General features: G+C 47.1%; 1 pseudogene; it reads left to right on the forward strand.

Annotated features, from left to right (window-relative positions):
• The window catches only part of LOC128406110 (inositol polyphosphate 5-phosphatase OCRL-like), a 37,399-nt pseudogene extending 11,576 nt beyond the window's left edge, over nt 1-25,823 (forward strand).
• Nucleotides 25,824-26,468: the final 645 nt, after the last annotated feature.

A 26,468-nucleotide genomic window follows, 5' to 3' on the forward strand; every position in this document is an offset into this window, starting at 1 on the left:
AACAATATAAATTGAAAGCTTTCGCAGATGACCTAGTATTGACACTACAGGAGCCAGAATCCAGCACCAAAAGAGTATTAGAACTGATCCAAGAGTTTGGTCATGTAGCAGGATTTAAGTTGAATAAGTTAAAAACCAAAGTTCTTGAGAAAAATTTAACAATGACCGAAAGAGAGAGGTTTCACAATGAGACGGGTTTAACAGTGGTCAAGAAGGTGAAATACCTGGGGATTAACATGACAGCTAAAAATGGGAATTTATTCAAGGATAATTATGAAAAGTGTTGGTCGGACGTTAAAAGGGATTTAGAAATATGGTCAAACTTGAAGCTTTCCTTGCTGGGCCGAATTGCTGTTATCAAGATGAATGTATTGCCAAGAATGCTGTTTTTGTTTCAATCGTTACAAATATTAGATAAAATGGACTGTTTCAAGAAGTGGCAGAGAGACATTTCTAAATTTGTCTGGCAGGGCAAGAAACCCAGAATAAAATTTAAAATATTAACTGATGCTAAGGAAAGAGGGGGATTTGCCCTGCCAGACCTTAAACTTTATCATGAATCAGCAGCTTTTTGCTGGTTGAAGGACTGGCTGCTTCTTGAGAACACAGACATTTTGGACTTAGAAGGTTTCAATAATGCTTTTGGATGGCATGCATACTTGTGGTACGACAAGGTTAAAGCTCATAAGGCATTTAAAAACCATATTGTCAGGAAAGCATTGTTTAATGTCTGGATACGATATAAAGACTTACTTGAAAATAAAACCCCAAGGTGGTTGTCACCAATGGAGGCAAAAGCTCAAAAAAGGCTCAATATGGAGGCCAAGTGGCCAAAATATTGGGAGATTTTGGAGCAAGAAGGAGATAAATTGAAATTGCAGAGTTTTGAGAAATTAAAAGATAGAGTGCGAGATTGGCTTCACTATTATCAATAGATTTTATTGCATTAGCCGTGTGGCCATAGCATGATATACATAGAAATAACAACATAAAATGGGGGTGGGGAGGTAACGGTAGATATCGTCCTGGGCAAATACTTAAAGGGGGGGAAAAAAGAGAGATAACAGAAGCAACAGGGGATTTAAAACATCGAGTGACCAATAGTACAAAAACAAAAAGACAAAAAACTGCTGAGGCTGGAGGAGGATCGTTAAAGGGGTCCTTCAGCTCCTCAGATTTGTCCTAGCTCCATTGTCCTTGTACAATAAAGCTACTTGGAACTTCGTTCGATTGTGCAGCGTATCGACTGCAGCTGTGGTGTTAAAAAAGAAGTTAGTGCCGCTTTCCTCTTCATCACACTGAGCAGGAAGTTGGCTGTCATCTCGGTAATCCAACAATCAGAATCCTGCAAAAAAAGGGACACTATCCAGGGCTGGATTGGGAGATGAAGCTTGTTCATGAGAGGAGTTAAAAACCGAGATCTTTCTTCTGTCCAGTTGGGACAGAAGAGCATTACATGTTCCATAGTCTCCAGAGCCGTGTCATTACAGGTGCATGTTCTGTTTGCGATGGGGACTCTGGAATAACGACCCGACAGAACTGCTGTAGGAAAACAGTTGAGACGGGCACAGGTAAAGGCCCTTCGCTTAGCCTCCGAAGAAATTGTGAAGCAGTATAGAGGGATTCCTTCAGGGGGAGGAATAGCTAGGGCTAGGCCTGAACACGGCCCTCTTGCATCGGCAGCTGTGTTAGAGAAGTCAAGTTGCTGTAGCTTCTTTTTAATTGAAGGTAGGGCCGCCGGACTGATACACTCTAATTTAAGAACAGTTTTGCAATTCAGATTGAAAAGAGAGCGGAGTTTGAGGTTAATTGTAGTTTTCCAAGGGGAATTATGAATATCTCTTAGGATCAGATTGGAAAAACCACCTCTAATTCGAGCATCCGATGCTAGTAGGTGGGAGCTATAGGAAATGGCTCGACACCATGCTCGTTTTACAATTGAGGGCTGGGCGAACTCAAGTCGTAGGGCTGCACCTGAGACGCATCTCGGGACCCCGGAAAGTGATCTCAGAAACATATGAAGTGTGCGATCCAAGTTACCTGATATTGCTGTAGTCCATACTGTTACGAAAAAGGAGCAATGCAGAAGCGAGCTCCAGGTGGCTGGAATGGTAAACAGGATGTGGATGTTATGGGACTATGCCGTGGGAACCAGGCACAGTCTATTCAGTGCACTGAGCACTGGATGTTAGCTCAGAGTGTCACATGACCCTGTACTGGAAGTACATGGGTGGAGTTATTCTCTCTCTGCAGTTGTGATGAGAGGGTACAGACACGATTTCTCTGTACTGCTGGAAAGACAGAAATAAAGGCATGTAGATACATTTCTGTCTGTCTCTTCCCCCCCCCGGGAATGGAGGAGGGGGAGGAGTGGTGTGTTCTTCTTCACGTTGGGAAGAATCACCGATTGGAGACCTCCCCTGATCTTGCCGGGAGTCGCAGACAGGAGGTCAACAAGGATTCAAGCCGGGCACCTGGAGGGTGGCCAAATTCCTCTGAGCTTCGCTGGCTCTGCTGGCTTGAATCAACATCTGGTAGCAATGCCGATGGCTAATGATCTATGGGAATCAGTGTGAGAGGTGAGAGGTCGATGAATCGTTGCCATCCTCTGCACCTAAGGAGATAAAGAAAGCGTCTGCCTGCAGCCAGTAGCTGAACAGACAGCGGACACCGAAAGGAGTGTAATTCAAGGCAACGGAGCCCCAAAAGGTATGCTGCATTTCGGGCTAAAGAGAGTGAACACAGAAAGAATTATTCTCTGTTCACGAGAGAGCTACGTTTGAAAAAAACAGCTCTGAAAGAAAGGCTTGCATACCAGGAATTCTTGTGGCTGATAAACATTCCCGTCCCGAGCAGGTTGCTAGGCAACGACAGCCAGAAGGCTTGGAAAGCAACTGGCTCAGTCAAAGAGCCTGGGAAGTGGAATTGTTTTGAATTCTACGCAGCTGTGCGAGGATTTTGAAAACAGCCCAAAAGTTTGCCTGCCAGTGAAGCAGTAAACAGCCAAAAGAGAACTTTTGGATTTTACTGGCTTGAGAAAGTGAAAGCACAGACTTGGGTTCAGAATGAATGCCAAGAAGGGGGGAGCGTTACCCTATCCACCTCCCCTGAGTGCCGTGGTTCTGGATGAACACAGCCGGCTTGCTGCACTGGAAGAAAAGGACAGGGGGAGGGAGGAACGGAGTTCTAATTCCCCCGCAGATGAAGCTACTGGAGAGAAAGCTCTAGCTTTGAACGTTGTCCGATGTTACAATTGTGGACAGGCTGGGCATCTTCAGCGGAACTGTAAGAAGCCACGTCAGCCAAAAGGAGCGAAGGGCCGCTCAGCAAAGCCTGAGGCGTCAGGCAAAGGTCATACCAAGCCTATGGTGAAACCTGCAAAGGCTTTGATGGCGAAAGGAACCACGCCAGATGTTAGGAACGCGTTTATAATCGACACTGGATGTACCGTCCATATGTCCCCACACAAAGGACTCTTTTCAACGTTTAAGAAGCAAAGCTTCGCGGTGAAACAGGCCAACGGTCAGGAGCTGGAAGCGACCGGGATAGGGACTGTCTATCTTAAAAGTCTGAACTTGACTATAAACAATGTTTACTTGGTTCCTGAATTGAAGTTCAATCTGCTGAGTGTTTCACAGATTGCAAAGAAAGGACTGAGACTGTCCTATGATGCTGAGAGCTGCAAGATCTACAAAGATGGAGAGTTATATCTTTCTGCCAAACAGAAAGATGGACTGTATTTGTTGACTTTTGACCAAAGTGATTACATGGAATGTAATTCATCTGTGTCTAACCAAGTTTCTCTTGCAGGTGTTACCAAGAAGGTGACCGGGGTCAACAGAGCATTTCAGCGGGTGTATGCTGATGTGATTGGTCCTCTAGAACCATCTAGAGGCAATGCAAGATATTATCTTGTGTGTGTGGATCATTTCTCTAACTTTGTCTGGATTTACGTGTTGAGAAAGCCACACAAAGCCTTGGAGAGGTTTCAGGAGTTTTGTGACAAGGTTAAGAATATGCATGATGCTAACATTGATTGTCTATTCACAGACAAGAAGCAGATTTTTCTTTTACAGGATTTCCAGAGGTTCCTGCAGAAGAAAGGAATAAGACACAAAGTTGCTGTTTCAGCGGAAGCGTGGAACAGGGGTGTCTGTGTACGGGTGAACAAAGAATTGCAAAAGGGGATGAATGCGCAATTGCTTAGTTCACATCTGCCACATGAGTACTGGGCCGAGTCTCTAATGTCGTTCTGTTATACAAAGATGAGAAAGGTTTCAAAAGAGTTGGGAAGTTCTCCTTTTGAGAAACTGTTCCACAGAAAACCTTCTGTTGCCCATTTCAAGGTTTTTGGGTCTCATGTGAGGACAGAAGCTCCAGGTGGAGTAAAGAATGCCAGAGGCATTTTTGTGGGGTATGAAAAGGGTCTCTACAGAGTAATTTTGTCTGAATCTGGTCAGGTGATTCTCACAAAATTTCTTGAGAGTGCTCCTAAACAGGAGAGAGTGATAGTACACACATTTCCCACTGAGGACGATTCAGATGACGATGTTGATTTTACAGATTACAGTGGTACTGAGACTGACAGTGATAGCTCGGAGAGCTCAGTTGTCACAGTCATTGAGAGGAAATCTCACACAATGGATAGACCTTCACAGGTGAAGGAAGAACCACTGTTTACTATTGGAACTAGTTCTCCAAAGAGTCCTGAGACTGGACCAGTGAGCAGAGAGGATCAGCACCTCATACGTAGGTCTGAGAGAGTTACAAAGGGTCAACCACCCAAGAGGTACTCAAAAGAGTTTGCTAACTTAGCTGTTGCATGTGTTGCTGTTGTAAACAACCGAGGACAGGTTGGAGCTGTGTCTAAGTCAGAGACAAAGACACAACTGAGAGTTGCTCGCCAAGGTAATGCAGATGCACTCATTCCTTGGAAGCCAGACAACCAGAGAGGTACACTGGGGAAACCAGTGGCGGGGAGTTCCAAGGGTGGAACTGAAACAACAGGGGAGTGTTATGTGTATAACAACTGTTTGTTTTCTTCTCTGGATCACGCTTTGCTTGCCGCAACACGCATTGATTCTTTTGGGGGAGGATGTTACGAAAAAGGAGCAATGCAGAAGCGAGCTCCAGGTGGCTGGAATGGTAAACAGGATGTGGATGTTTTGGGACTATGCTGTGGGAACCAGGCACAGTCTATTCAGTGCACTGAGCACCGGATGTTAGCTCAGAGTGTCACATGACCCTGTACTGGAAGTACATGGGTGGAGTTATTCTCTCTCTGCAGTTGTGATGAGAGGGTACAGACACGATTTCTCTGTACTGCTGGAAAGACAGAAATAAAGGCATGTAGATACATTTCTGTCTGTCTCTTCCCCCCCCCCCGGGAATGGAGGAGGGGGAGGAGTGATGTGTTCTTCTTCACGTTGGGAAGAATCACCGATTGGAGACCTCCCCTGATCTTGCCGGGAGTCGCAGACAGGAGGTCAACAAGGATTCAAGCCGGGCACCTGGAGGGTGGCCAAATTCCTCTGAGCTTCGCTGGCTCTGCTGGCTTGAATCAACACATACTTCACAGCCATATAATAATTTAGGAACAACTTTGGCATTAAATATTTGAATTGCTGCTGGAAGGTGTTTGCCGCCCTTCTGGTGGTAAAATCGGACAATGGCATTGGAGGTCGTGGTTGCGGCGAAAAAGGCAGATTGTAGATGGGTGGTCCAGGAGAGATTGTAAGTGAATATTAAGCCTAGATATTTAAAGGCTTTTACCTTTTCTAAGTAGCCACCTGTGATCTTAAGCGGCTCCAGCTTGAGTTTGCGGGAACGAGCGAAGTGAAGGACTTTCGATTTTTTATAATTAATATTAAGAGCTTCCGCCTTACAATAGGCGATAAATGCATTAACTGCATTTGCTAGGTCCGCAGCTGTTCTGGATAAGATGACGGCATCATCTGCATAGAAAAGGGAAGCAACGGAGTGACCTGCTAAGTGAGGAGGATACTTAGTTGCTAGCTTCAAAGGGGAAATTGCATCATGAAGATAGAGATTAAACAGTAAAGGGGCCAAGAGACAACCTTGTCGGACGCCCTTGGCCGTTGGGAATGGAGTGGTAAGGGAGCCGTTGGGACCACTTCGGACGCAAGCTGTGGTGTTTGAATAAAGGGAAATAATTAGGGAAAGGAGGTGCGGATCAATTCCCAGATGGGCAAGTTTGGACCATAATCTCTGCCTAGGAATGGAATCAAAGGCGGCCTCCAGGTCCATGAAAGCGGCAAATAGGTGGCCTTGCCTTGGTGCAGTGTATTTACTGGCAAGGTGATAAAGAGTTAGACAGTGGTCCATGGTTGATGCTGACTTTCGGAAGCCAATCTGTTCTAGCGGTAGAATGTTCCTCTCCTGGACCCATGAAAGAAGTTCTTCCAGTAATACAGTGGCAAATATTTTCCCCGGAATAGATAATAAACTGATGGGGCGATAGTTCCTAGGGATGTTTGGCTGGCCGCCTTTGAAGATCGGAACTATTATAGCTTCTCTCCAGGAGTCGGGGATGTCTAGGGCGGAGGAGATAGCGGTGAATACAGGAGTCAGCTGTTCGCTCCACCAAAGAGGATCAGTCAGGAAGAGGTCCAACGGGACCATGTCTGGGCCGGGGGCCTTATTCCTTCGCATGGACATTATGATGTTGAAGATGCGAGTTGAGGTAAAGTTTATTGAAGAAGTGGGACTAAGAGAACAGGAACAGAAGTCCGACGGGGGGTGAAGGAGATCTGTAAGATGATTTGGAGAAGCGAAACTGGTTGAATAATGGGCAATCCATTCATCAGCGGAAATCTGGATAGCTGAATTGAGTGGTGCCGAAGGTCTAACTAAGCGCCAGAAGGAGCGGGAGTCATGCCTCTCTACAGCCGAACGAAGAGTGGACCAAGCCTCAAGGATGTGCTGCTGTTTCTTGCAATGAATCATGTTTCTGTATGTCCTTTTAATTTCTATGAGCTTTGCACGGGTTTGGGGGTCGTTGGAAAATTTGATGATTCTGACCATTTTCCTAATTCACCTTCTTAGGGCTTTACATTCCTTGTCAAACCAAGGTGATTCAGAGAAGAGGCGTTGGTGGATAGGCGAGGTGGTGGTTGTGTAAGTTGTTGAGAAAGCATCAATTAATTTCCGATATTGGTCAGCGGGCAGAATTGGGTCAGAAGGAACAGCAGACATATCAAATGATTTTTGTATGTCCAGGGCAAGAGAGGTACTGAGGCTTGTCCATTTCTTTGTTTTGTATACAGGGTGGCTTTGTGCCGTGGAACTATGGTTTGAGGGGGCTGAAAATGGCTCTATTAGGTTTAACAATAGAGTCAATGGAAGGTGGTCACCACCAAAATATTCAGCCACTTCCATTTTTGTAGAAATTGAGAATAGCTCCGGCGTCAATAAAATGTAGTCGACAACACTGGTTCCCCGGGAAGTGATGCACGTTAACTGCTGCGAAGACAAGGGAGTGATGTTACCATTCGCGATGCAAAGATCGTTTTCCATGGCCAATTGGGCCATCAGCCTCCCCGACGCATTTGTTATAGGATCAAGAGAGCATCTATTTCCCCAGGGGGGCTGCAGGGGATTGTCCAAGAGTGCTGCGGGAGATAATATATCATCGTCGTTGGGACCTATTCTTGCATTAAAATCGCCTAAGAGGATTTGGGGAAGTCCTGGGTTAGTTGTTTGAAGATCATGGAGCCAAGACGAAAGTTCAGACCACCTTTCATTGCGGTCGAAATCATTGATTACCGGGGGCAGATATACTGTAGTTATCAACCATGGGCTTTTGGTCTTTGGAAGATGGATCTTTATAGTGAGAAAGTAAGGGGAAGATTTAATTTCCTCGCAAATAGTGAGGGATAAGTTGGTTGAAATAAGACAGGCGAGGCCAACTTGGGGGCGACCCCTGTTGGTTAGTTTACGAGCACAGGAGCTAAAGGAGCAATAATTAGGGAGAGCGATACTTTGTTGGGACCAGGTCTCTTGAAGGCACACAATGTCAAAAGAAGAGATGAAGTTTATTGCCTCAGGATCCATTTGCTTTGTCGCCCAGCCGTTAACATTCCAGGAGACAATTTTAAGGCTCTGGGATGGATTGGATGCGTCTTTAAAGGAAGGAACTGCTTTTGCTTGATTTGTGAGTGAGGATTGAGTCTGTTTATGCCTAATGATGTCGAATTTCCGCGGAGATAGGGAGCCGGCTGGGGTTTGCCTCTGGTCTGATCTTTGTCAATTATTTCCCAAGGTGCTTTTAGGGATTACTCTTTTATGAGCCGGCCCATTGCTCTCCATACATGGCAGACTAGCTAAGTGTTCTATAGTTTCGGCTGTTAAGTGTTGAATACTGACATTAGTGGTCACCGGGCCTTTGAAGTGTGTTATCTCTTTCCGTAAGTATTCTTCCGGTACCTGATTATGGCCTAATTCTGCCTCGTCTAGGTACCTCAGCTTGTCCCAAGAGCCTTATTATCAAATAAGAGAGGTATATAATTTGGACAAAAAAATTGGCTTCCAGGTGGAAAAATCAAAGTTGGAAACAGAACTGTTAGATCCCAAAACTAAGATACTTTCAAGAATGTATAACTTGCTGTTAAAATGGAATACTCAAGATGAAACGGTTAAATCTGCTATGATTAAATGGGCACAGGATGTTGGACATAATATTATGTTTGCTGACTGGGAACAGTTGTGGAACACAGGTATGAAATTTACGGCATGTAATGCTTTAAGAGAGAATATTATGAAAATGGTATACAGGTGGTACATGACACCAGTCAAGCTTGCAAAAATCTATCACTTGCCCGATAATAAATGTTGGAAATGTAAAGAAACTGAAGGTACATTCTTTCAACTTTGGTGGACATGCCCAAAGATTAAGGCCTTCTGGGAAATGATATACAATGAATTGAAAAAGGTATTTAAATATACCTTTCTGAAGAAACCAGAGGCCTTCCTCTTGGGCATTGTCAGCCAATTGGTGCCAAAGAAGGACAGAACTTTTTTTATGTATGCAACAACAGCAGCAAGAATACTCATTGCAAAGTATTGGAAGACACAAGATTTACCCACCCTGGAAGAATGGCAGATGAAGGTGATGGACTATATGGAACTGGCAGAAATGACTGGCAGAATCCGTGACCAGGGAGAAGAGTTGGTGGAAGAAGGTTGGAAGAAATTTAAAGACTACTTGCAGAAATACTGTAAAGTTAAGGAATGTTAAAATGATGTTGGATGGAAAATAAGTGGTATTGGTAAAAAGCTTTACAAGAATATGCAAGTATGGATTGATAACGGTTAAAATATATATTTACAATAGGTGATGATATTGAGCAATGAAAAATGGTAGAGGGTAAGGATTTGCTGAAAGGACTTTTTAAATGGGAATACAAAAGGGGAGGTGTGAGGAGGTCAAAGAATTAAGGAAATGAGACTAAGGACTATTGAAAGGTGGAGTTAATTTTGAATTTTTTCTGTTTTCTTTCTTATATTTTGCTATTATGATTTTTTTCTTTTTTATATATACTTTTTCTATGTGTGTTTTTTCTCACTTTTTTCTTTAGTTTGTCAAATTTTTTTATTTTGTATTGTGTGATTATATGTTTGTGTTTAAAACTTTAATAAATATTTTTTTAAAAAAATGGATGGGAATGGGCGAATTCAGTTCGGATGACCATCATATCTACTACTGTGGGCAAGAATCCCGTAAAAGAAATGGAGTGGCCCTCATAGTCAACAAAAGAGTGGCGAAAGCTGTACTGGGATGCAATCTCAAAAATGATAGAATGATCTCGATACAAATCCAAGGCAGACCTTTTAACATCACAGCAATCCAAGTTTATGCACCAACCACTGGTGCTGAAGAAACTGAAATTGACCAATTCTATGAAGTCTTACAACACCTTATAGAAATGACACCAAAGAAGGATGTTCTTCTCATTATAGGGGATTGGAATGCTAAAGTAGGGAGTCAAGAGATAAAAGGAACAACTGGCAAGTTTGGCCTTGGAGTTCAAAACGAAGCAGGGCAAAGGCTAATAGAGTTCTGTCAAGAGAACAAGCTGGTCATCACAAACACGCTTTTCCAACAACACAAGAGACGACTCTACACATGGACATCACCAGATGGGCGGCATCGAAATCAGATTGATTATATTCTCTGTCATAGGCTTTATGCTGTCAAGCCGGCATAGATAAAACTCCGGGCTCATGGCCAGTTCCAATCTATTTGATTTATTGACAAAGTTCAAAAGTACATCTCCTGTGTTTCAAATCACGTCCAACCCTTCCGGCACAGTTGCCGCGTCTGCTTTCTTTTTCCTTTTTTTTACCCAACATGCAAGTCTGCGGAAACCATGCCCCTGACTCCCTCTGTTTACAGAATGACTGGTTCCAGGCTCATCCTCCTCCCTCCCTGCCTCTGGCTCGCTGTCAGACGACAGACTGCTAATGATCTCTTTCGGCTCTCTATAAGTGCTGGTTTCTCCCCTTAAATCTTTCCCCGTTTGCCTCTCCCTGACATCCACCCCCTCCTCAAAGGCCCCTTCCCGCTCAGGAGACCCGACTGTACCCATATCTCTTTCCTCTGGGGTGGTAGAGGAGAAGCCAGCAAAACTACCCTCTTCCTCATCCGTCTCTTCGAACACCCCCCTCCAACCCCCAATTCCTGGTGTTCCCCAGTCTACGCCTTCATCTTCTTCTTCCTCCTCCTCGTCCGATGCTGGGAAACCTTCGAATTCCTCTTCGTCGTCTGTTGTTTCGAACACCTGTTAAAAGGACCTACCCTTGCTTTTGGGTTTGTCAGGGGAAAAACTGTGGAACTCCTCCACCAGTTCCTTGTCGGAAATACTGTCTTCCGGGACCCATGTACTCTCTGATGTCGGGGCCCCTTCCCAAGCCACCAAATATTCCAAATTCCCCCCTCTCCAACGAGAGTCCAGTATTTCCGTAACCTCGTTGCACTGCTTCCTTTCCTCCATTTCGGGTGGTGGGCCTTCCCCTTCCCCACTACCCTGCCTCCTTCCCCCCTCCCTGTAGGGGAACAGCAGTGACCTGTGGGTGGATTCTCATGCTCTCTGGCAACCTGAGCTTAAATGCCACCAGATTTATTTGTTGGATAACCTCAAAGGGCCCCACCTTCCTGGGCTTGAGTTTCTTGCAGCCCCCTTTCCAAGGCAATCCTTGCGTGGACAACCACACCTTGTCCCCAACCCTGATAACCTCCCCCGGTCGCCGATGTTTGTCGGCTTCCTTCTTGTATAACTCCTTAGCCCTTTCCAAATTCAACTGCATCTGTCTGTGGATCGCTTCCATCTCCTCCACAAACTGTTTGGCAGTGGGAACACTCCACGACTCCTCCCCCCTCCCGGGGAAAGCCCTTGGATGACGCCCATGATTGGCAAAGAACGGAGTCATCCCAGTGGATACATTCTCCGCTTTATTGTAAGCAAACTCTGCCAGGGCTAGTTTGTCCACCCAATCATTCTGTTTCTGACTTTCATAACACCGCAAATACTGTTGTAAAACAGCATTCGCCCTCTCCACTTGCCCATTGGTCTCAGGGTGCCTAGCCGTCGTAAAGCTCACTTCCACCTGGAGCAGCCCCATGAGTTTGTGCCAAAATCGTGAGGTAAATTGAGCCCCCCGGTCCGAAACCACCCGTGCAGGAACCCCATGCAACCTAAACACATGCTCTACAAACAATTTGGCTGTTTCTTCCGCGGTCACTGCGTGTGAACAGGGCACGAAATGGCACATTTTGGTCAGGAGATCCACCACCACCATGACCGCGGTCTTACCCTTACATCTGGGCAGATCAGTGATAAAATCCACCCCTACCACCTCCCATGGCTTCCCTGGTGTGGGCAACGGTTCCAGCAACCCCGCTGGTGCCTGTTGATTCAAGCCAGCAGAGCCAGCGAAGTTCAGAGGAATTTGGCCACCCTCCAGGTGCCCGGCTTGAATCCTTGTTGACCTCCTGTCTGCGACTCCCGGCAAGATCAAGGGAGGTCTCCAATCGGCGATTCTTCCCAACGTGAAGAAAAACACGCCATTCCTCCCCCTCCCATCGCCGGGGGGGGGGAAGAGACAGACAGAAATATATTTACATGTCTTTATTCCTGTCTTTTCAGCAGTACAGAGAAATCATGTCTGTACCCTCTCATCACAACTGCAGAGAGAGAATAACTCCACCCATGTACTTCCAGTACAGGGTCATGTGCCACTCTGAGCTAACATCCGGTGCTCAGTGCACTGAATAGACCGTCCCTGGTTCCCACAGCATAGTCCCAAAACATCCACATCCTGTTTACCATTCCAGCCACCTGGAGCTCGCTTCTGCATTGCTCCTTTTTCGTAACATCCTCCCCCAAAAGAATCAATGCGTGTTGCGGCAAGCAAAGCGTGATCCAGAGAAGAAAACAAACAGTTGTTATACACATAACACTCCCCTGTTGTTTCAGTTCCACCCTTGGAACTCCCCGCCACTGGTTTCCCCAGTGTACCTCTCTGGTTGTTTGGCTTCCAAGGAATGAGTGCATCTGCATTACCTTGGCTAGCAACTCTCTGTTGTGTTTTTGTCTCTGACTTAGACACAGCTCCAACCTGTCCTCGGTTGTGTACAACAGCAACACATGCAACAGCTAAGTTAGCAAACTCTTTTGAGTACCTCTTGGGTGGTTGACCCTTTGTAACTCTCTCAGACCTACGTATGAGGTGCTGATCCTCTCTGCTCACTGGTCCAGTCTCAGGACTCTTTGGAGAACCAGTTCCAATGGTAAACAGTGGTTCATCCTTCACCTGTGAAGGTCTATCCATTGTGTGAGATTTCCTCTCAATGACTGTGACAACTGAGCTCTCCGAGCTACTACTGTCACTCTCAGTACCACTGTAATCTGTAAAATCAACATCATCATCTGAATCGTCCTCAGTGGGAAATGTGTGTACTATCATTCTCTCCTGTTCAGGAGCACTCTCAAGAAATTTTGTGAGAATCACCTGACCAGATTCAGACAAAATTACTCTGTAGAGACCCTTTTCATAACCCACAAAAATGCCTCTGGCATTCTTTACTCCACCTGGAGCTTCTGTCCTCACATGAGACCCAAAAACCTTGAAATGGGCAACAGAAGGTTTTCTATGGAACAGTTTCTCAAAAGGAGAACTTCCCAACTCTTTTGAAACCTTTCTCATCTTCGTATAACAATACGACATCAGCGACTCGGCCCAGAACTCATGTGGCAGATGTGAACTAAGCAATTGCGCATTCATCCCCTTTTGCAATTCTTTGTTCACCCGTACACAGACACCCCTGTTCCACGCTTCCTCTGAAACAGCAATTTTGTGTCTTATCCCTTTCTTCTGCAGGAACCTCTGGAAATCCTGTAAAAGAAAAATCTGCTTCTCATCTGTGAACAGACAATCAATGTTAGCATCATGCATATTCTTAACTTTGTCACAAAACTCCTGAAACCTCTCCAAGGCTTCGTGTGGCTTTCTCAACACATAAATCCAGACAAAGTTTGAGAAATGATCCACACACACAAGATAATATCTTGCATGGCCTCTAGATGGTTCTAGAGGACCAATCACATCAGCATACACCCGCTGAAATGCTCTGTCGACCCCGGTCACCTTCTTGGTAACACCTGCAAGAGAAACTTGGTTAGACACAGATGAATTACATTCCATGTAATCACTTTGGTCAAAAGTCAACAAATACAGTCCATCTTTCTCTCTGGCAGAAAGAAATAACTCTCCATCTTTGTAGATCTTGCAGCTCTCAGCATCGTAGGACAGTCTCAGTCCTTTCTTTGCAATCTGTGAAACACTCAGCAGATTGAACTTCAATTCAGGAACCAAATAAACATTGTTTATAGTCAAGTTCAGACTCTTAAGATACACAGTCCCTATCCCGGTCGCTTCCAGCTCCTGACCGTTGGCCTGTTTCACAGCGAAGCTTTGCTTCTTAAACGTTGAAAAGAGTCCTCTGTGTGGGGACATATGAACGGTGGCCCCAGTGTCGATTACAAACGAGTTGCCAACATCTGGCGTGGTGCCTTTCGCCATCAAAGCTTTTGCAGATTTCACCGAAGACTTGGTATGACCTTTGCCTGACGCCTCAGGCTTTGCTGAGCGGCCCTTAGCTCCTTTTGGCTGACGTGGCTTCTTACAGTTCCGCTGAAGATGCCCAGCCTGTCCGCAATTGTAACATCGGACAACGTTCAAAGCTAGAGCTTTCTCTCCAGTAGTCTCATCTGCGGGGGAATTAGAATTCCGTTCCTCCCTCCCCCTGTCCTTTTCTTCCAGTGCAGCAAGTCTGTCGTGTTCATTCAGAACGACGGCACACACCCTTTCCGCGGTCAAATCTTGAGCGGGGAGGGAACCAAGCTGACTGGCAACTGTTTTGTAAGTCCGATTTAGGCTGTTGATCATCATGAAGCAAAACACTTCCTCCTGCAGACGGAAATTGCGTTCCACCATCTGCTGGCGCAGATATTTCATCTCCGTCAGGTGCGCTTGAACATCTCCATCAGGCGCAAGCCTCAGATTGGTCAGCTTCTCAAAATACAGCAACGCTGAAGAACCAGCATCCCTCTGATGTGTTCTACGCAGCGTTTCCCAAATTTCCCGTGCATATTCCAAACCCTGAATATGCACCAATTGGTCATCTGACACACACAGAATTATAGCCGTTCTGGCTTTCAGATTCTGTGACTCCCAACCTCGGGTTGGTGCTGCAGGGATGGGGTTCTCAATCACGTCAAAGATCCTCTGATTCTGCAGCAGGGCCTTCATCTTTATAGACCAAGATGAATAATTGTCATTAGTCAGGGGAGGTGGATAGGGTAACCCTCCCCCCTTCTTGGAATCCATGCTGAATCCAAGGGTCAGCTCTCACTTTCAAGCCAGTAAAACCCAAAAGTCTTTTGGCTGTTTACTGCTTCACTGGCAGGCAAACCGCACGCTGTCTTCAACAGCTGCATAGTTAATCAAAACAATTCCTCTTCCCAGGCTCTTTCCCAGCCATTCAGTAACTTTCCAAGCCTTCTGACTGTCGTTGCCTAGCAACCTGCTCGGGACGGGAATGTTTATCAGCCACAAGAATTCCTGGTATGCAAGCCTTTCTTTCAGAGCTGTTTTTCTTAAACGCAGCTCTTTTTTGTGAACCAGAGAATAAATCTTTCTGCGTTCACTCTCTTTAGCCCGAAATTCAGCATACCTTTTTGGGGCTCCGTTGCCTTTCGGTGTCCAGCTGTCTGTTCAGCTTTCTGGCTGCAGGCAGACGCTTTCTTTATCTCCGTAGGTGCAGAGAATGGCAACGATTCATCGACCTCTCACCTCTCATGCTGATTCTCATGGATCATTTAAACCATCGGCAATTTGCTACCAGATGTTGATTCAAGCCAGCAGAGCCAGCGAAGTTCAGAGGAATTTGGCCACCCTCCAGGTGCCCGGCTTGAATCCTTGTTGACCTCCTGTCTGCGACTCCCAGCAAGATCAAGGGAGGTCTCCAATCGGTGATTCTTCCCAACGTGAAGAAGAACACGCCATTCCTCCCCCTCCCATCGCCGGGGGGGGGGGGAAGAGACAGACAGAAATATATTTACATGTCTTGATTCCTGTCTTTTCAGCAGTACAGAGAAATCATGTCTGTACCCTCTCATCACAACTGCAGAGAGAGAATAACTCCACCCATGTACTTCCAGTACAGGGTCATGTGCCACTCTGAGCTAACATCCGGTGCTCAGTGCACTGAATAGACCGTCCCTGGTTCCCACGGTACAGTCCCAAAACATCCACATCCTGTTTTCCATTCCAGCCACCTGGAGCTCGCTTCTGCATTGCTCCTTTTTCGTAACAGTGCCGCCCTTTCCCCTTTGGCCCTCTGGCATGTGTCGCACCCTCGCACATATTCCTTTACATCCTCTCTCACCCTTGGCCACCAAAATTTCCGTGTGGCCAGTAGCATGGTCTTATGCTGTCCAAAATGCCCTGCCGTGCAGCTGTCGTGGAGTTGCTTGAGAATTCTGCCCCGAAGGTTTTCTCCTGGAACATACAAGGCCCCTTTATGGTACAGTAGCCCCCCTTTCACTTCAACCCCCCCCCCTCGGCACCCCCTTTTTCTCTTAACTCCCCCATTTTTTGTCTGGCAAAGACATCGTCTCTGAGCAGTTGCATCAGTTCATCGTCCTTGACTAACGTCCCCCCGCACATCCATTTGCTCTCAGGGAACATCAGTCTTGCCACCGGAGGACCTTCCCCCATCATATACTCAGGTTTCTGGGAGAGCGCATCCGCCCTTGCATTCTGCTCTCCCGGCACATATTGGATCTTGAAGTTGAAGTTGGCAAAGAACTCTGCCCATCTTATCTGTCTCTGGCACAATACCCGCTCCGTACGCCAGTACTCCAAATTTTTGTGGTCAGTGCACACCAAAATTTGGTGCTTTGCCCCAACCAGGAAGTGCTTCCATTGTTTGAAAGCAGCCACGATCAAAAGCAATTCTTTATCATAGATAGTGTAGTTCTGCTCCGATTTGTTCAGTTTCCGCGAAAAGAAGGCACACGGTCGCCACTCCCCCTTTCGATCTGGCTGCAGCAGCACCGCCCCTATCGCCCGATTTGACGCATCTGTCTCCACCCTTAGTGGTTGAGCAGGGTTGACGTGGATCAGTTGCTCCTCCGAAACGAAAGCCCTCTTAAGCTTCTCAAACCCCTCTTGGGCCGCCTGTGTCCACTGAAACCTCTTCTTGACACTGGGACAGTCCGTTATGGGCGCCGTCAATTTTGTGATTTTTTTTTATGAATTTCCTGTAGAAATTGCTGAAACCCAGGAAACGCTGAACATCTTTCCTGGTTTTGGGACTCTCCCATTCCACCACCGCTTTCACTTTCTCTGGATCCATGGCCAACCCCTGGTCCGACAGTCGGTACCCCAGGAATTTGACTTCCTTTGCGTGGAACTGACATTTCTCCAGCTTGACCCACAAGCGGTGCTCCTTGAGTTTGCTCAGTACCTGACGTACGTCCTTCACGTGCTGTTGTTCATCTTCTGAGTACACAAGCAAGTCGTCCAAAAAGCAAACACAGTTCTTGTAGAGCAAAGGTCCTAGTACATGGTGCATGAAGGCTTGGAAACAGTGACTTCCGCACTGTAAACCGAAGGGCATGACTAAATACTCAAATGCCCCCATCGGGGTGAACATGGTGGTCTTCCACTCATCCCCCTCTCGTACTCGGATGAGGTTGTAAGTCCCCCGGAGGTCCAGTTTGGTGAAAATCTTCCCCTTCCGCACCAAAACGTTGTCGATCCTTGGCATTGGGAAAGCCACCGGTTCTGTCAGGCTGTTCAGGGTTCTAAAGTCCACCACAAATCTCCGTTCTTTAGTCGACTTCTTGTCCACGAAGAACACTGGGCTCCCCCCTGCCGCCTTGGACTCCCGGATGGACCCCCTTCTTAGGTTTTTCTCAATAAACTCCTTTAGGTCCTTGAGCTCTCCCTCCGACATGGAATAGGTTTTCCCCACCGGCAACGTGGCCCCCGGGACCAGGTTGATCTGACAGTCATATGGTCGATGTGGCGGCAACGCATCCGCCTCTTTCTCGCTGAACACCTCCTGTAGATCCCTGTAACACGACGGAATCTCGCTCGTCCCCGCTCTGCATGCTGCTGCCCTCCTGCCCTCACTTTGTCAAGGTAGCCCTTGAGCCAGGCAGTTCTCCATGCAGTGCGTCAAACCGAACGTCAGGGACCGTTGGTGCCAGGAAACCACCGGATCGTGCAACGCCAACCAGCTCATGCCCAATATGATAGGCGGACCCGCCAGTGTGGCCACGTGAAAGGCGATGACCTCTGAGTGGGTAGCCACACGCATTCGAATTGGAGGTGTTCGATGCATCACTTCACCTCCCAGCAGTTCTCTTCCATCAATTGTGGTCACTTGCAGCGGAAAATCCAGAGGCCTCAGGTTCAGTTGGTGCTGCGCAGCAAACTCCTTGCTAAAAAAGGATGCTGACACACCAGAATCAACGAGCGCCAACTCCTCCACCGTCTGTCCATTTGGGAGTTCTAGGACCACCTTCAACATTATGCTTGCTTTGGGGTGCCCAAGCCGAGGACTTTCTGTGTTGCTCCCGCCTGGCTGTTGCCCTGGTTCACCACCAGCCAGGCTTCTTCGTTTCCCGAAGGCTGGGGCTCCTCTGCCTGCTGGGTGGCCCCCACCATTCCCTGCCAGTTACGACGCTCTGGACACACTCTGGCAAAGTGCCCAGTCTTCTGACACAGAAAACATCTTTTTGCCGCTTGCCAGTCTTTTTTCTCCTTCCCGCCAGACCGTTGGGCTTTCAAACTCTCCCGCGCCCGGGCTGTGCCAATTTCCATGGGCTCCGACTCTTGTTGACGTTCTGAGGCAGCTGCAGGCATCTCAAGAATGCGGTCACCATGGAAACTCCGCTGTCTGCCTTGCTTCCTTTCCCGCCATCTGGCTTCTCGTCTCAAACCCACCCCAATAGCAGCCTTTGTTAATTCATCCATATTTTTAGATCGTGGCCCCCTTGCAAGCTTGTCCTTAATTTCTGGGTTAAGTCCATTTTTAAAGAACGCTTGTACAGGTTCAGTCTCTAAATCCCAACCCAGTTTCTGCATGAGCATAGCAAATTCGGACCAGTAACTGCGTACCGTGGATTTGCCTTGTTTCAAAGCCAGCAGCTCCTCCTGCGTTTTGTCAATTAAACTTTGATCTGCATAGATAAAGTCCATAGCTTGCCAAAATTTGGCCTCATTTCTGAGGGCTTCATTCCCCGAGGCTATTAACGGCCTGATCCAGCTTCTAGCTGATTCAAGCTCTAAAAAATATCACATCTCGGTCTTGAAATCCAAGTAACTTTCCGGATCACCATGGAACCGTTCCACCCACACTGGCTTGCCCCCATCTGCCGATAGCCCACCTGGGGTTCCTCTCTGAGCAGCCCTGGCTTCCTCCAGACGGCTCTGCAGGTCGGCCGATCTTTCTTCCAGAGCGACATTTCGCTTTTTCAGCTCCAACACCTCCTTTTCCATTCTGAGGCTTATTCCTTATTCCACCAGCTTTCCAGCAGCAATTTGAGATGTGGCAAGCTGTCATAGGCTTTATGCTGTCAAGCCGGCATAGATAAAACTCCGGGCTCACGGCCAGTTCCAATCTATTTGATTTATTGACAAAGTTCAAAAGTACATCTCCTGTGTTTCAAATCACGTCCGACCCTTCCGGCACAGTTGCCACGTCTGCTTTCTTTTTCCTTTTTTTTACCCAACATGCAAGTCTGCGGAAACCATGCCCCTGACTCCCTCTGTTTACAGAATGACTGGTTCCAGGCTCATCCTCCTCCCTCCCTGCCTCTGGCTCACTGTCAGACGACAGACTGCTAATGATCTCTTTCGGCTCTCTATAAGTGCTGGTTTCTCCCCTTAAATCTTTCCCCGTTTGCCTCTCCCTGACATTCTCTGCAGCCAAAGATGGAGAAGCTCTATACAGTCAGCAAAAACAAGACCTGGAGCTGACTGTGGCTCAGATCATCAGCTTCTTATAGCAAAATTCAAGCTTAAACTGAAGAAAGTAGGAAAAACCACTGGTCTGGTAAGATACAATCTAAGTCAAATCCCTTATGAATACACAGTGGAAGTGAGGAACAGGTTTAAGGATTTAGATTTGGTGGACAGAGTGCCTGAAGAACTATGGATGGAGGCTCATAACATTATACAGGAGGCAGCAACTAAAACCTGTAGGAATCAAGCCTAGTCAGAGGAATTGGCCACTCTCCAGGCACCCGGCTTGAGTTCCTTGTTGACCTCCCCGTCTGCGACTCCCGGCAAGATCGGGCGAGATCTCAATCGGCGATCCTCCTCTAACGTGAGAAGAACACACCACTCCTCCCCTGCCATCCCCAGGGAGGGGAGAGAGACAGACAGAAATGTATTTACATGCCTTTATTTCTGTCTTTCTAGCAGTACAGAGAAACGTGTCTGCACTCTCTTAACACCAACAGCAGAGAGAGAAAACTCCTCCCATGTACTTCCAGTACAGGTCAGATGACACTCTGAGCTAACATCCGGTGCTCAGTGGTGTGAATAGACTGTTTCTTTGTTCCCACGGAACAGTCCCAAACATCAACATCCTGTTTGGCTTTCCAGCCACCTGGAGCTCGCTGCTGCATTGCTCCTTTTTTGTAACAAAACCATCCCAATGAAAAGGAAATGCAAGAAAGCAAAGTGGCTGTCCAACGAGGCCTTACAAATAGCGGGGGAGAGAAGGCAAGCAAAAGGCGAGGGAGATAGTGAAAGATACAGGAAATTGAATGCAGATTTCCAAAAAAATAGCAAGGAGAGACAAGAAGGCCTTCTTAAACGAGCAATGCAAAGAAATAGAGGAAAACAATAGAATGGGAAAAACCAGAGATCTGTTCAAGAAAATTGGAGATATGAAAGGAACATTTCGTACAAAGATTACCATAATAAAAGACAAAAGTGGAAAGGACCTAACAGAAGCAGAAGACATCAAGAAGAGGTGGCAAGAATACACAGAGGAATTATACCAGAAAGATATGGATGTCTCGTACACCCCAGGTAGTGTGGTTGCTGACCTTGAGCCAGACATCCTGGAGAGTGAAGTCAAATGGGCCTTAGAAAGCACTGCTAATAACAAGGCCAGTGGAAGTGATGATATTCCAGCTGAACTATTTAAAATTTTAAACGATGATGCTGTTAAGGTGCTACACTCAATATGCCAGCAAATTTGGAAAACTCAGCAGTGGCCAGAGGATTGGAGAAGATCAGTCTACATCCCAATCCCAAAGAAGGGCAGTGCCAAAGAATGCTCCAACTACCGCACAATTGCACTCATTTCACACGCTAGCAAGGTTATGCTTAAAATTCTACAAGGCAGGCTTAAGCAGTATGTGGACCGAGAACTCCCAGAAGTGCAAGCTGGATTTCGAAGGGGCAGAGGAAGCAGAGACCAAATTGCAAACATGCGCTGGATTATGGAGAAAGCTAGAGAGTTCCAGAAAGACATCTACTTCTGTTTCATTGACTATGCAAAAGCCTTTGACTGTGTTGACCACAGCAAACTATGGCAAGTTCTTAAAGAAATGGGAGTGTGTGATCACCTCATCTGTCTCCTGAGAAATCTCTGTGTGGGAGAAGAAGCTACAGTTAGAACTGGATATGGAACAACTGACTGGTTCAAAATTGGGAAAGGAGTACGGCAAGGCTGTATATTGTCTCCCTGCTTATTTAACTTATATGCAGAATTCATCATGCGAAAGGCTGGGCTGGATGAATCCCAAGCCGGAATTAAGATCGCCGGAAGAAATATCAACAACCTCAGATATGCAGATGACACAACCTTGATGGCAGAAAGTGAGGAGGAATTAAAGAACCTTTTAATGAGGGTGAAAGAGGAGAGCGCAAAATATGGTCTGAAGCTCAACATCAAAAAAACGAAGATCATGGCCACTGGGCCCATCACCTCCTGGCAAATAGAAGGGGAAGAAATGGAGGCAGTGAGAGATTTTACTTTCTTGGGCTCCATGATCACTGCAGATGGTGACAGCAGTCACGAAATTAAAAGACGCCTGCTCCTTGGGAGAAAGGTGATGGCCAACCTAGACAGCATCTTAAAAAGCAGAGACATCACCTTGCCAACAAAGGTCCGTATAGTTAAAGCCATGGTTATGGAAGTGAGAGCTGGACCATAAAGAAGACTGATCGCCGAAGAATTGATGCTTTTGAATTATGGTGCTAGCGGAGACTCTTGAGAGTCCCATGGACTGCAAGAAGATCAAACGCATCCATTCTTAAGGAAATTAGCCCTGAGTGCTCACTGGAAGGACAGATCGTGAAGCTGAGGCTCCAGTACTTTGGCCACCTCATGAGAAGAGAAGACTCCCTGGAGAAGACACTGATGCTGGGAAAGATGGAGGGCACAAGGAGAAGGGGACAACAGAGGACGAGATGGTTGGACAGTGTCCTCGAAGCTACAAACATGAGTCTGACCAAACTGCAGAAGGCAGTGGAAGACAGGAGTGCCTGGCGTGCTCTGGTCCATGGGGTCACGAAGAGTCGGACACGACTAAACGACTAAACAAGAAGATGTTTTTGTAGCAGGCTCAAATCAGGTACAGGCAACGCCCCGTTTACATGGGGGTTGCGTTCCGAGGTACTGTGCGTTTAAATGAAATTGCGTATATTGGGGACAGCATTGGAAAAGCCTGCAAACACCCTCTAAACTTCCGGAAACCCTTTTGAAAGGCCTTTTGAAAACCAGCAGCACTTGCCAGCCTCCCTGCAAAACTCCTTGCTCCAACTCTCCGCAGGCCTGAGAGGTCAGTGCCAAAGCTCCTGGGAGGGAGTCGAGATGCTGTTTCCATGCCACTTTGCCGCTTTTGTGCTCTTTGGGGGGACATTTTTGCCCCTTCAAGTGCCCCTTCCAGCTTTGCGGCAGTGTGCATGTGCCTCGAAGGCACGTAAATGGAGTTGCACTTGTCAACGATCAGCAGGTGCTCCATGCAGTGGCAGCTGGTCCCTTAGGGCAAACCAGGCACTACCCCAACAACCTCACTTTCCTCTCAGGCAACCCTCACCTGCCTGCCTTCTTACTCAAATCCAGTCCAGGTGGTGGCTCTAGCTCTCTGCTTTTTTCTCTTCCCTAGTCTCAACGTGGCCCTTGTAGAACTCGGAAGAGGAGAACCGAGACGAAACCAGAATTTGCCATCACTGCTTGTAACTGATTTTGCTCTGCTTGACTCTGGGTCCGCTTGCGATTGGCAACACGGGAGGCAGAAAGCCCAGTCTCATGATGCAGGCGCCAGTCCCCTCTGGCCCCAAGAGTCAGTTTTCTCCTTGTCTCTGTGCTCAGCCACTGCTGCACAGACTATGCCACTCTTGCTTACTCTTACCACCTGAGCACTTGCATTTGGGAAGCAGTAGTGGCTGCTTTAGGGATGCGGGTGGCGCTGTGGGTAAAACCTCAGTGCCTAGGACTTGCCAATTGTATGGTCAGCGGTTCAAATCCCCGTGGCGGGGTGAGCTCCCGTCTTTCGGTCCCAGCTTCTGCCCACCTAGCAGTTCCAAAGCACCCCTAAAGTGCAAGTAGATAAATAGGGACCACTTTATAGCGGGAAGGTAAACGGTGTTTCCGTGTGCTGCGCTGGTGCTGGCTCGCCAGAGCAGCTTCATCACGCTGGCCACGTGACCCGGAAGTGTCTTCGGACAGCGCCTCTTAAGTGAGATGAGCGCACAACCCTAGAGTCAGACACAACTGGCCCGTACGGGCAGGGGTACCTTTACCTTTTCCTTTTAGTGGCTGCTTTGGGGTGGCTCAAGGAAATGTCACTCCTCTCGAAATCAGATATACTTGGGTGTATTATCCTAGCCACAAGGAGACAGTGGTGACTGTCAATTTGGACAGCTGAAGACATTTAGAATCATAGAGGATATGTTTATCAGTGGCTACCGGTCAGGGCTATTTATTGCCACTATTATCATAAACCACATGCTTTTGATTACCAGTTTCTGGGGAACATGATGGACAGAGTGCTATTGTCCCCGTGTCCCTATGGACTCCCAAGGGCATGTGGTTGGCCATTGTGGGAACAAAATGCTGATCTAACCCAACAAGGCTCCTGTGTTCTTTAGCATGCATCAGCTACTCTTGCACTAAGACTCTGATACAGTATGTGTCATTCCCCACACTAATACTCTCTCTCTCTCTCTCTGTCTCGACAGGGGTGGGGAGTATTGGCGGTGGCAGGGGGGGGGATGAATTGGGTCCTAATCAACAGCTGCCCTGGGGATGAGGGGATCAAATTCTCCATCCTTGCCAACTCCTTTTAGTGATGGGCTGCTTGCCATTGCTGTGCTCCTAAAGCTCTCTTGCTCCCCCCTCCTCTCTTTCTCTTTCTCTTGAATGTGGTAGCTTGAGATAGAACTAACCACCCTGAACATTTCTGGAGAGGAAGATGGGAAGGAGGCAGGAGGCATTGTTCACCAGCTGCTGTGTGCTGCATTGCCCATACAAAGTCGTGGGCTGGGGCTCCAGCTGTTGTTCAGTTTCTACCACTGCCTCTGCAACGTGCTCTAGACAAGGGGTGGTGAACATGTGACCCCATCATCTCATCATGCTGGCTGGGGCTGCAGCCCATCAACCTATGAAGGCCCATCCATGTTCTGTTGCTGTTTTTGTTACTTATTTCCTGCCCTTCACCCTAAGGTCCCAGGGCAGGTTCCAGCAATTTAAATAAAATGTTAGCCAATCCTCATGTCCACAGCTGCATATTCAGTAAGCTTTTGGGTGAACTGCACATCCAGAGTGGGAGGATTACTAGCTGCATATTAATAGGGGGAGGGGGAGCTTGGATTTGGGGTGCGAGCAATTTGTTTTTTGTTTTCCCACTTGAGATGCTTGTTGTGGCTAGGGCCGGGCGATATGTCAATAAAGATATATTTTCAAGTCAGCTTGAAGTCTAGATAGTGAGACTGGTTTCATAATTCCTGACCTGGCAATATATTGCGAATCATGATGTGTGTGTGTACTATGCAAAAAACACAATGTGGGGGGAAACTGTGAAGCCAGACAATGCTTCTCTAGATTCCTGCAGCCCCTGTGGACTCTGCTGGTTCAGCTTTCCCCTGCCCTCCTGCAGGGGGCAGCAAATCACAAGAGAGCAGGCACCAGCAAAAATCACAATGCGGGGGAAACCGTGAAGCCAGCCAATGCCTCTACATAGCTCCATCTTATTTCAGACATCGTGATATATTGGTGTATTGCAATGTTTAGCTAGTGATATATCACCGTGTTGAAAGCCAGCTATCGCCCAGCCCTAGTTGTGGCCTCAGAGGGCAAGACTTGTCCACCCAGCTGGAGCAAGGAAAGAATGCATACAGGCACACATTCTGTCAGGCTCTCATGCCAGCCCCGCTTGTCATTGGACCTCCAGGAGAAGCAGTTTCTGGATATCGTACCCCAGGATGGTGATGACTCCACTGAGCGGCCAAGGAGATCTGGCTTTTGGTGGACCACCTCTTCAAGAATGCCTGCCACCAGGTGAGCTGAGGGGGACTGTACCATTTAAAGGATGGGTGTTGGCCGGAATCCAGTACCAGTTTTGGGGTGTGCAGGTTCCAAACGTCACAATTGATTTATATCTTAGCTACCGACTCGCTCTTACAAACTCCTGCTGTGAGTATAGTGGCACCTTGGTGGAGCGGCAGTGGGTGGGACATCCAGCATATGGTATTCCTTAGAGCGGCTCAGAAAAACCCAAGTGTTCACAACCATTATCTGTCTATCCCTAGCAAAGCGGCTCTCTGAGACTCGCCACTAGAAGAAGCGGGGAATGATTTCACTCTCCCATTGCCCCAAATCAGGAGAAGGGTAGTAGGAATGCTACTGTGGAAAGCAGGCGGGATAAAATTCTCAGCCCTTGTGCCAGCTCTCTTGGTGAGGGGCTTCTCTCCATTGTTGCATTCCTCGACCTCACATTATTCACCCCAGGGCTGGATTGTTCTTCATGCTATCCAGGATGCACCTCATCCCTTCCTAATGCATGGGTGATACTCTGCTTCAGGAGGACCTCTTCCAGACCCCGGGCATGCAGGACGAGCTGCAGGAGATAATTGAGTGCCTGGACACCAGCATTCCCGAGACGATCCGTATCCTCTTTGGGGGACATTGTTGGGGAGCAGGGCTGCTTGGTGGTTTTCTTTCGCTCTTGGCTGGAGTGGACCTCACTTTTATATACCTGGTGGCTTAGGTTCCTAGGCCACCCCATCCTTAAGGCTCTGGGACACAGCACAATGAAATGCCCACAGTCAAGTCCAGTCATGCGTCCAAACAGCTTCACAGCTTTAACCCCCATTTGAAAACATCAGCCTGGCTAGATAGAGCAGAGGTGGGGAATCTTTTTTTAAAAAAAAATATTATTATTATTCAATTTTTCCAATACAAAATTTATACAATTCATACATCTTTTTTTTTATATCCGTTCTCTTTTTGACTTCCCTCAACTTGACTGATACTCCTTCCCTTCTTAATTTCTTTTTTTAAAAATAATTTTTATTAACAGGCCAATCACATCACATTATCATATCAGATTAGTTCCAAATTGTACAGCCAAATTTTAAATTTTGTTGGGGGTGCCCATACATCAAGCTCGGCTCGAGTCCAAAACAGCATCACTTATCTTACTGCTTTCATTAGACAGTTCTGTCCAGTTTGATCCAGATAGTCCTTTATTACTTCCTTTCTCTTCTTGTTGTTATCATAAATTCCTTTCTTTGCGATCTCTGATGATTTTCACAAGCAGGTTGAAAGCTGGCATTCTATGTGGATTTTTGTACTCCTCCAAAAATCATATCGATCAGGGACAGCCTCTGTACAATGCTTCCATACACAAGAT

Source organism: Podarcis raffonei, chromosome W (genome assembly GCF_027172205.1).
Source record: "Podarcis raffonei isolate rPodRaf1 chromosome W, rPodRaf1.pri, whole genome shotgun sequence".
In the NCBI taxonomy this organism is placed as follows: Eukaryota; Metazoa; Chordata; class Lepidosauria; order Squamata; family Lacertidae; genus Podarcis; species Podarcis raffonei.